This window comes from Rhamphochromis longiceps, linkage group LG9 (genome assembly GCF_057381845.1).
Source record: "Rhamphochromis longiceps isolate RC_006_pf linkage group LG9, R_longiceps_female_GT1.1, whole genome shotgun sequence".
Lineage (NCBI taxonomy): Eukaryota > Metazoa > Chordata > Actinopteri > Cichliformes > Cichlidae > Rhamphochromis > Rhamphochromis longiceps.
Genome location: NC_140565.1, coordinates 14,022,167 through 14,032,985, shown reverse-complemented (window position 1 = coordinate 14,032,985; position 10,819 = coordinate 14,022,167). Strand labels below are relative to the sequence as shown.

General features: G+C 40.8%; 1 pseudogene; it reads left to right on the top strand.

Annotated features, from left to right (window-relative positions):
* Nucleotides 1–2,904: 2,904 nt before the first annotated feature.
* On the top strand, nucleotides 2,905–4,153 carry LOC146662002 (uncharacterized; annotated as a pseudogene).
* The last annotated feature ends 6,666 nt before the right edge of the window (nucleotides 4,154–10,819 follow it).

Below are 10,819 nucleotides of genomic sequence, written 5' to 3'. Positions count from 1 at the left end.
TACTAAACAGAGCAAAATATCATGGCCAAATGTTTCTGATAGGTCTGGTTAGTTTTACAGGCACATTCAGTTCATTTCGGTATGACATGTCTGATCTGCCAGTCACGCAACTTAGCTTAAGCTCTTAAACTAACTGGGGATTAATCCTAGGGAGAAATTAAGATGTAGCTACATTATAACAATTATCTGGAGATCATGAATCAAACTATTTTATAAATCCATTTGTGTACTTGATTCAAATATTGTACTTGCTATTTTACGCTTTCAGTAAGGAATTCCCTGAAATTAATATTCAAGAGGGTTGGTGTAGAAAACCACTGACCACTCTTTGTCTAATAGTCTATGTTCATCTTTTCTCTTAAAGCTGTAATGTAATTAATCCTTTCTAGCTGTCATCTTTAAACCACATATTGGTGAATAAATTATCATTTATACACAATTTTCTGAATGTATTCTGTGAACATGGGAGGTAGATACTGTCTCTCTGTAAATATTCCACTTGCTTTTAAAAAAAAAAAAAAAAAGCGCATGCAGACTGCTGTCTGTGCTGTTGTTTGACCTCTCTGCAAAGGTAAATAAAACTTATAAAGACAACCTGTTTGTGTGAACCTCAGTTTATTTTAGATTTCAACAACAAGCTTTCAGTCAGAGTAATCTCCTCTCTGATTGGAAATTGGATGTGAGATGGAGAGTGACTGAATACTGGAGGGGGAAAAAAGAAAATGGATTGTTTCTTTGTCTTCATGTCTGATCTAGAGAATATTCATTACAATTTGATGAAATTGGTCCACCCCAAGGATCGGTTCCCCCCGTCACAAACAGAGTAACATAGTTTAGGCTGTGAAGTCCCAGGAGGATTGCCAGGGGAACCCAAACAGCCTCTGTAATGGTCTCCAGTCAAGGAGGCCAATACATGAAAACGGAAAGACCATATTGTGCAGTCTGATGGTGAGTAAATGCACTGATACTTTCCTCTGATGTGCATTAACTGGTGTGTGTTCTGAATGGAAAATAAAGTGGGTATTCTATTCTTTTTCTAAAACATGCTTATTTTAAAGGGTACATTTTTTTTAACTGTTTACTGAGTCTGATAACTTTAAAATGCAGTTCCAGCATTTCTGTAGTATTTAAAGCACAGTAGAAATCCTACCAGGATGTAGCAGAAATTTATTATTATTATTAATCGACATAACAAGTCACCATGATACATAGAAATACTGTGGCACCTGGTCATGGAGAGTGGTGTTGCCTCTCCCTATACCACTACTTGCTGCCCTTTCCTGGGATTCGGGTACTTGTTGGATTGGGGGGCATGTTGCTGGAAGTTCTGGCGTGACCCATTGTCTTTGGCGTGGTACTTTTCAGTTTCCCTGCTACATTCTATTTTTTGTTGTTGTTGTTGTTGTTGTTTTTTGCTCCTGATTATGCCCCAAATTATGAATCATTTTTATTTTTAGTGTGTGGCTCCTGGTATTGGCAACCTTAAAATAATTATGCCAGATGTGTCAAGGGCGGTGTGGATGCAGGACTGAAACACAGGACTCTGAATTTATTTACAGTGAATGACAATGACGATAAGTAAAACAATCCTCCATGTGTGAGTTTCTTTTTCCCCTTGTGCTTGCTCCATATTCCTGTGCTGTGACTTCTCTAGTGTAAGTGGTGAGTTTCCTTCCTCCTCGTGGTGTATATGTACAAAGTGCTTAACTCCCTCTACTTGTGTTGGCACACTCTGGAAAACAACAAGCAACCGGTAAGTACACGCCACACTTCACTCCGGAAACACTGTCACTCACTTGCTGGGAACTGAACTAAATGATTTCTCTTAACGATCCAGCATCGACTGAGGCTCAGCTCCTCTTTTAAGGAGCTACTCAGAAGAGGCTGATCAGCAACAGATGACTGTCATGGTCTTCCACGTGTGGCTGGTTTAATGGCAGGAAACCCTCAGAGCCAGATGCCTCCGGGAAACACCAACACCAACAAAAACAAACATGGTCACACAGCAGGGACTGCTTCCATGAGAAGATGAGTGTTTTTTTCTTAGTTTTTTTTAAATAAAAAATTTAACCTGCAGGGGATAGGACCAGCAAACCTTCCACCAAATAAGTATATGAAATATATTTAATAACATATATCTGCACTTTTAATATATAAGGAAAGTGAAATTGAAAATGTTAGTTTTCAGGAACTCTGAATCTTACTTATTTCAACATCATTTGTGTTTGCATAGCTTGAAAAAAACTCAAGTGAGTAAAAAGGTCTTTGACAGTGTGTCGGTAATTTGCATCTTTAAATATGTGTCAGACTTCCTCTTTCACAGAACATTAACAGAACTGAAGAGTTTATTTCAGCAGCTTTGTGATAAACTGACTTCAATGCACCTTCTTAAAAAGCAAGTTCTGTCTTTGCATTTCCTTCTTTCTAACATTGGCTGGCCAACACGGTTCACTGTAATTCTGCTAAAACTGTTAAGGGATAAGACTACACCTGGCCTTATTTGGTTAGCAAACATTGTATTGCACATATTCAATAACTTTGATAAAGGTAGCGTGGCAGAAAGGAGTGATTCCAAAGGCTTGGCGAAGAGCAGGAGGTATTCTGATCCCTAAGGAGAAGAACTCCTCATCCATCAGCCAGTTTCGCCAGATCAGCCTGCTGAACGTAGAGGGAAAGATCTTCTTCAGTGTCTTGGCCCAAAGGCTATCTACTTTCCTGCAAAGAAACAACTATATTGACACATCAGTGCAGAAGGCTGGCATCCGGGGCTTCTCGGGATGTCTGGAGCATGCCAGCATCATCTGGCACCAGATTCAAACTGCCAAGAAAGAACGAAGAGACCTTCATGTGGTCTTTTTAGACCTTGCCAATGCCTTTAGGTCAGTTCCGCACTAGACCTTGTGGATGGCCTTCAACTATTTCAGCGTACCAAACCACATTACAGGACTGGTCAAGATCTACTTTCAGGATTTACAGTTTTGTGTGATATCTGAGAACACCACCACAGTCTGGCAGCACCTGGAAATTGGAGTTATGGCAGGCTGCACGATTTCCCCTCTGGCATTTATCACGGCAATGAAGTTGGTCATGTGGGCATCCCGGTGGGTAGTAGGAGGTGAGAGACTTAAGAGTGGCCTTCGTCTTCCTCCCATTAGAGACTACATGGATGACATGACCATCAGTACAACAACAAAACCATGTACTAGGCGATTGCTACAGAAGCTCCAGAAAAAACATAGAATGGGCAAGAATGGAGTTTAAGCCAAGTAAATCGCGCAGCATCTCCATCGTAAAAGGAAAGCTGACAGCCGGGCAATTCTATATCAGTGGAGAACCAATTCCAACAGTCTTAGAGAAGCCCATAAAGAGCCTGGGACGGTGGTATAATGCAGACCTCAATGATAAATGGTAACTAGAACCACTAAGGCAGAACTTGGCTGATGACCTCAAGCGGATTAACAACACTGCACTCCCAGGGAAACTGAAACTCTGGTGCTTCCAGTTTGGGTTATTACCCAAACTACTGTGGCCGCTGACAATGTACGAGGTCTCACTCAATCATGCCAGTCGACTAGAGAGGCTAGTGAGCTCCTACGTTAAGAAGTGGCTCGGACTTCCCAAATGCCTCAGCAGTGTTGGACTCTACAGCAACGGTATACTGTCATTGCCTGTCCCTAGCCTGGTTGAGGAGTTTAAATGTGCAAAAGTGAGGCTTGCGATGTCACTCACGGACTCCCGGGACCCCATAGTGAGAGGCACTGATCCCACCCTAGCAACGGGGAGGAAGTGGACCCCAGCCACATCTGTGCTACAGGCAAAATCCGCTCTACGGCATCTTGACGTGATGGGTCACGTCCAACAGGGCAGAGGAGGATTTGGTCTTGGCGCAGTAACACCTCGGTGGCAACAGGCATCTGTACCCGAATGTCGAAAAATGGTGGTGGAGGAGGTGCGTCGACAGGAGGAAACAGCCAGACATGCCAGAGCCGTGGCACTGGCCAAACAAGGTTGCTGGGTGAATTGGGAGCGTGTGGAAAAGAGGAAACTCTCATGGAGTGAAATCTGGGGCGTGGAATCTAATAGACTAAGTTTCATCATCCGAGCGACATACGATGTGCTACCTTCCCCAATAAATCTGCAGCTGTGGTTTTGAAAGGACCTATCTTGCCCCCTGTGTACAGTCCCAGCAACATTCAAGCACATCTTGGTTAGTTGTAGGACTAGCCTTACTCAGGGCAGATACACATGGAGACACAACCAGGTTCTCAGGTCTCTAGCTGAGAAAGTGGAGTGCAAAAGAAAATCCATCAACGCTCAACCTTTCAAGAACCAAGAGGAGCGTCAGTTTTCATCAACATTTGTCCGGGAAGGAGACAAGCCAAGGACAAGCCCCTCAACCTCAGACCTGGGCCCGCTGAAGGTTGCGAGGGATTGGCAGATGCAAGCGGACTTGGAACAGAGGCTTTTTTTAAAATATATTTCAACATATTTTAAAAAGAAAGAACTACAAGAAAAAGGAATGTATGAATGGACAAGGAACATTTTTATTATGAAATTGCTTTAAAAATATTAAGCACAGTGTTACAGCTCCATACGTGAAATGATCTCTCTTTTTTTAATCCAGGCAGTAGAGTAGCCTGTCTGTGAACATGGAGGCAGTCGGCATGTTTCTGATTCCCCTGTTTGTTTTAGGTGAGTATTTCAGTATTTTAAAGTCATTATTGGAGTTATTTTACAACATGAACTTTATTTAGAAACATATCTGGCATGTGTTACTGTGTGCGGCAGGCAGGATTGTACCCAAATGCTAAACTCAAAGGCAGAACTAAACTCAAAACACAGCTTTATATCTGGATGAAAAAAGAACTAGTAACTAAGGTACAGGCAGAAAACACAGTAGGGAATGAGGGAGATTGTGACGCAGGACAAAGGGAGAAGCTGACATAAATACACATATGGGCAAATGAAGGAACGCAAACTCACAGAGCTCATTGAGCTCAAAGGTCCTATTAATAAACGGTTAACGAATGTGTATTTATGAAGACGATTTGTGAGACTGGTAAACTTATGATACGTACGATGGTCTTTTGTTCTACACGGTGCATTTCAAGGGTCTGTACCCATCCGGCGGTAAACTGTACCTGGGCTTGTTGCAGTGACCGGAAGTTACTAAACTTCATAAGTGTGTGCACTCACTCCAAGAACCGTATGATTATAAATATGCATATAAATATGCTACAATGAGATAGCTGACTTCATCTAACTAGCAAATGTTGTTCAGGCTACGTTGGTGATGCAGTTTTTTTAATGTGTATGATATTTTTGTCATGCGATTTTAAAGCCGGTCCTACAACCGCATCCAAGAATAACATGCAGCTTATCTCAGAACTGTCGGTGAAAATTATTCTTGGAGCTAGGTTTAATTGAGCTGCATTTTAAAGAGGTGCAATTTCACAATTTGTGTATATTTTCTAAGTTCACTATTTTGTCATGTGTTGAGAAAAACACAGATTTAAAAATTACATGGTCTAATATTTACATTTAGCATATAACTGCAACATGCTTTTTTCGTTTTTTTTTTTAAAGACTCGAAAGGACTTGAAATTCAAAGTTTCAGACTTGTGACTTCACTCGGACTTTTACACCAGTGACTTGAGACTCGACTCTGACTTGCCTGACATTACTTGAGACTTGACTTGAGACTTGAGGATAAAGACTTGAGACTTACTTGAGACTTGCAAAACAATGACTTGGTCCCACCTCTGTTAGTTACTGGAGCTGGAGAGTGAGGTGTTTGGAAGGACTCTCCCTAGCATTATCTGCCCTGTTACTGTACTACCTTAATAACCCATGGTAAGGGCAAAAATTGTCGTGCTTAAGAGTCTACGGGAACGTTATAGTATGTATGTTCAATGCAGATAGATACAGCGGGGAAAATAAGTATTTGACACATCAGCATTTTTATCAGTAAGGGGATTTCCAAGTGGACCATTGACACAACATTTCCACCAGATGTTGCCATCAAGCCAAATATTGACGTCATACAAACAAATCAGAACATATAAGTATACAAGTTAAACCACAATAAATAAAGTGAAATGACACAGGGAATAAGTATTGAATACATGGAGATAACAAGGGGCAAAATGACATAGAAAGCCAGGAGATCACCTGAAATCTGTCAGTATTGATAGAGAAATCCTGTCCCCTATCAGTACTAATTGATATCAGCTGCTTTAGTCCTAATTGATGGCCTATAAAGGCTCCTCATTACCCAGAAGGCACACAGGAAAGACTTCATGATGGGTAAAAGCAAAGAACTCTCTCAAGATCTTCGTAATCTTATCGTTGAAAAGCATTTTGATGGGAATGGTTATAGGTGCATTTCCAGAATGCTGAATGTTCCTGTGAGCACTGTGGGGGCCATTATCCGGAAATGGAAAGTGCATCAGTTCACCATAAACCTGCCACGATCAGGTGCTCCACGCAAGATCCCTGTCCGAGGAGTCCAAAGAATAATCAGGAGGGTTCTCCAAGAGCCAAGAACCACTCGGACAGAACTTCAGGAAGACCTTGCATCAGCAGGTACTGTTGTTTCAAAGAAAACTATAAGCAATGCACTGAACCGCCATGGCATCCATGCACGCTCACCACGCAAGACTCCATTGCTGAACAAAAAGCATGTCAAGGCTCGGTTAAAATTTGCGCAACAGCATTTGGAGAAGCCTGTGGATTATTGGACGACTATAGTATGGTCAGATGAAAGCAAAATTGAACTTTTTGGCAGTCATTCTACACACCATGTTTGGAGAAGAAATGGCACTGCTCACCACCCCAAGAACACCATACCAACAGTCAAGTTTGGGGGTGGAAGCATCATGGTTTGGGGCTGCTTTTCAGCAAGGGGTACTGGCAGACTTCATATTATTGAAGGCAGGATGAATGGAGAGATGTACCGGGACATTCTGGATAAAAATCTGCTGCCATCTACCAGGAAGCTAAAAATGAAAAGAGGGTGGACATTTCAGCAAGACAATGATCCCAAACACAAGGCCAAGGAAACAATGAAGTGGTTTCAAAGAAAGAAAATCAAGTTGCTTGAATGGCCCAGTCAATCACCTGACCTAAATCCCATAGAAAATCTATGGAGAGAACTGAAGATTAAAGTTCATAAAAGAGGCCCAAGGAACCTTCAAGATTTAAAGACCGTTTGTGTGGAAGAATGGGCCAGAATCACTCCTGAGCAATGCAGACGACTGGTCTATCCATACAAGAGGCGTCTAGAAGCTGTAATCACCAACAAAGGCTTTTCTACAAAGTATTGAATAAAGTGTGTTCAATACTTATTCCCTGTGTCATTTCACTTTATTTATTATGGTTTAACTTGTATACTTATATGTTCTGATTTGATTGTATGACTTCAATATTTGGCTTGATGGCAACATCTGGTGGAAATGTTGTGTCAATAGTCCACTTGGAAATCCCCTTACTGATAAAAATGCTGATGTGTCAAATACTTATTTTCCCCGCTGTATATAGTGTATACAGGTATATAGGTATACATGTCTTCCAAAAAGGACGATCTGATATCCTTGTGTTGGTATTGTTCCCACATCATCATAATAAATGTTGTTCCAGGTTCAACATTGCAAGTGACCAATCACATTGTTGTGATGTCCCCCTTTTGTACCTTTGAAAAATACCGCCTTAAAAAAATATACTTCACTTGCGAGAAGAGAAACCGCTTCTGTCCGCCGATCCAGGAACTTCTTTGCATTTCAGGATACCTTTCTTTAATAAATGGTAAGCATTATACATATTGTCCTTACAGGGGCAGTTTCTCTTCTCGCAAGTGAAGTAGATTTTTTGAAGGCGTTTGTTTTTTCGAGTTAGCAGATGACGTCAGGAGAAGGTGATTGGTCACTTAATAATAATAATAATAATAAACTTTATTTATAAAGCACACTAAAAAACCAAGGGTATACCAAGGTGCTTGACAAAAAATAAAATAAGAAAAAGGAGATGGGAGGGAAAAGAGAAAGGACATGGCACGTATCAATTATAAAACCTTGACAATCATAATATATAAAAGTAGTTAACAAGCATAACGCAAAAAAATGTACCAACGCACACCAAATGTTAACTAGGTGGAAAAGCAAGATTAAATAAATAAGTCTTCAGCCGTGATTTAAACAGTGGCATAGAGTCAGACGCCCAGATAGCAACAGGAAGGTTGTTCCATAAGACTGGGGCAGCTACAGCAAACGCACGGTCGCCGCGAGATTTCAGCCGAGAACGAGGTTGCTCCAGAAGAAGTTGGGTAGCAGTGGTCTGACAGGAGTGTGTAACCTAAGAAGCTCATTGAGGTAGCTCAGCGCCAAATTATTAAAAATTTTGTAAGTGAAAAGTAGAATTTTAAATTGAATACGGTACTTAACTGGCAGCCAGTGCAAACCAGCAAGAACAGGAGTGATAGAAGAAAACTTCCTACTACCTGTCAAAAGGCGTGCCGCCGCATTCTGGACAGTCTGCAATCTAACGAGAAGGGAGGAGGAAAGGCCAATGTAAAGAGAGTTGCAGTAGTCCAACCTGGAAGTCACGAATGTGTGAATAAGTTTTTCCAGGTCATTGTGCGGAATATAGCGCTTTGCCTTAGAAATGAGGCACAGCTGATTAAAACTAGACCTCACAACAGCAGACACTTGCTTGTCAAATTTAAATGAGCTATCCAGTAATATGCCCAAATTACCTGCATAATCAGAAGGGGAGCTAGCAAAAGGCATCAGAGCAGCACACGTGGGGTATTTTACTATCGAACACCACGATCTCCGTTTTCTTTTCGTTCAGGACAAGAGAATTACTCTTGAACCAATCTTTAACCTCATGCATGCATTCACGAAAATAGTGAAAAGACATAGCAAGATTGTCAGTAATCTCAAAATAAATCTGTATATCATCAGCGTAGCAATGAAAGGCAATATTATACTTCTCAAAAATTGCTCTAAGAGGGAGCAGATATAGTGAGAAGAGAATAGGTCCTAATACAGATCTTTGAGGCACACCACAGCGCACAGGTACCGAGGAAGATGAGAAGTTGCCCAAATTAACCGAGAAACTGACCTGTCAGCAAGATAAGATTTAAACCAGTTGAGGACAGTGCCTCTTATACCCACAGTATGCTCAAGTCTTAGTAAAAGAATGTTATGATCGACCATATCAAAAGCAGAGGAAAGGTCCAATAAAACCAGGACCACAGAGCGTCCAGAGTCAGTGCTTACAAGAAGGTCATTGAGAACTCTAAGCAAGGCTGTTTCAGTGCTATGCCATGGCTTAAAGGCAGACTGAAATTTCTCTGCAATGTTGTTCGCGTCTAAATACGCCTGAAGCTGAGAAAGAACTAGTCACTCCAGGATCTTGGACAGAAACGGAAGCTTAGAGTTTGGTCTATAGTTCAAAAGATCATAACAATAAAGATTCTTTTTTTTTCAGAATAGGCTGGACTACAGCATGCTTAAAGGTCAGTGGGACAGATCCAGAGAGTAGAGAAAAATTCATTAAGATAGAATGCTCAGTCCAATTACATCAAAGCAGCCCTTAACAATGAATATCAAACAGAGCATTGGTGTTTTTCAGTTGATCAACCAGCTGCTTCAGAGTTGAAAGTAACACGGGCTCAAATTGATGAAAAGTTGAATTACACTCAGAAGAAAAGACGGGATAAGAGGCAGACGAAGAGGAAAGCTTAAGGGATGAAACCTCATCTAAAAAAGAAAACGCTCACAAAGAGCTTGTGAATACAGTAAAGGCATATCAGGACAGGGATTAAAAACAGAATGAAAAATTTTAAATAGCATATGGGGGTTGTGACCATTAGCCAGAATGACTTTGGAAAGAAAAGATGCCTTAGCCATTCTAGCAGCAGTTTGAAACTGTCTGTAACATGTCATAAGAAAGCTGAAGTTTATCTTTTTTCCACCTCCTCTCATCGCGGCGACAAACACGTTGTAAGGCACGCGTAGTATCATTTAGCCAGCAATGAGAGTAGGTTCTAGAGTGCTTCATTTTGATGGGAGCAACAGAATCAAGAATAGAAGAACAAAAAGATAACAGGATATTAGCACAACCATCAACCGAGCAGAAAGAACAGTCATCAGGTACAGCCAAATCAGGGGTAGATGAAAATAATGATAACAAAATATCAGCATAACCATCAGATGAGCAAACTGAGCAGCAGTCAGGAATCATAAACGCCAAATCTAAAAAAGACACAGCAAACTTTGACACAGCTTCAGAGCTGAGTACGCGTAGCTAGGGTTGCCAACTCCCTGAAAAAAAAATAAGGGACACCTAGTGGCCAGGGCCGGGCGACCCAATTGTCGTCATCCTTCCCTGTGTGGTGAATTTTTTTAGCTCTTTTTTTTGAGTGTGAAATTTTATTTTTAACCATTTGACTTGAAGTTGATTTAAGTAGATGCATATTCTTTGTGATATGAACACATGGGAAACAAATGATCATTTATCCATTTATTTTTAACGCAAAATGACAACATTAACACAATAAAATAGGTCTCTTTCCTAAACGAAAGACTGGTACGCTTCACTTTTTGTGCAAAATGACAAAATTAACACAAAGAACTCTGTCCTGCTTAACCTAAAATTATATAAATTAATAGAAAACAATAGAAAGAAAAACATTCTTGTAACAGTGCACATTTAGTGCAATTAGAAAAGTGCAAAAAAAGTTTGTGGAACACCTGTAAACACAACATTTGTGCCTCAAAGGCCTTGACTGTAGCTGAAAGTTGAAGTAAAAAAAAAA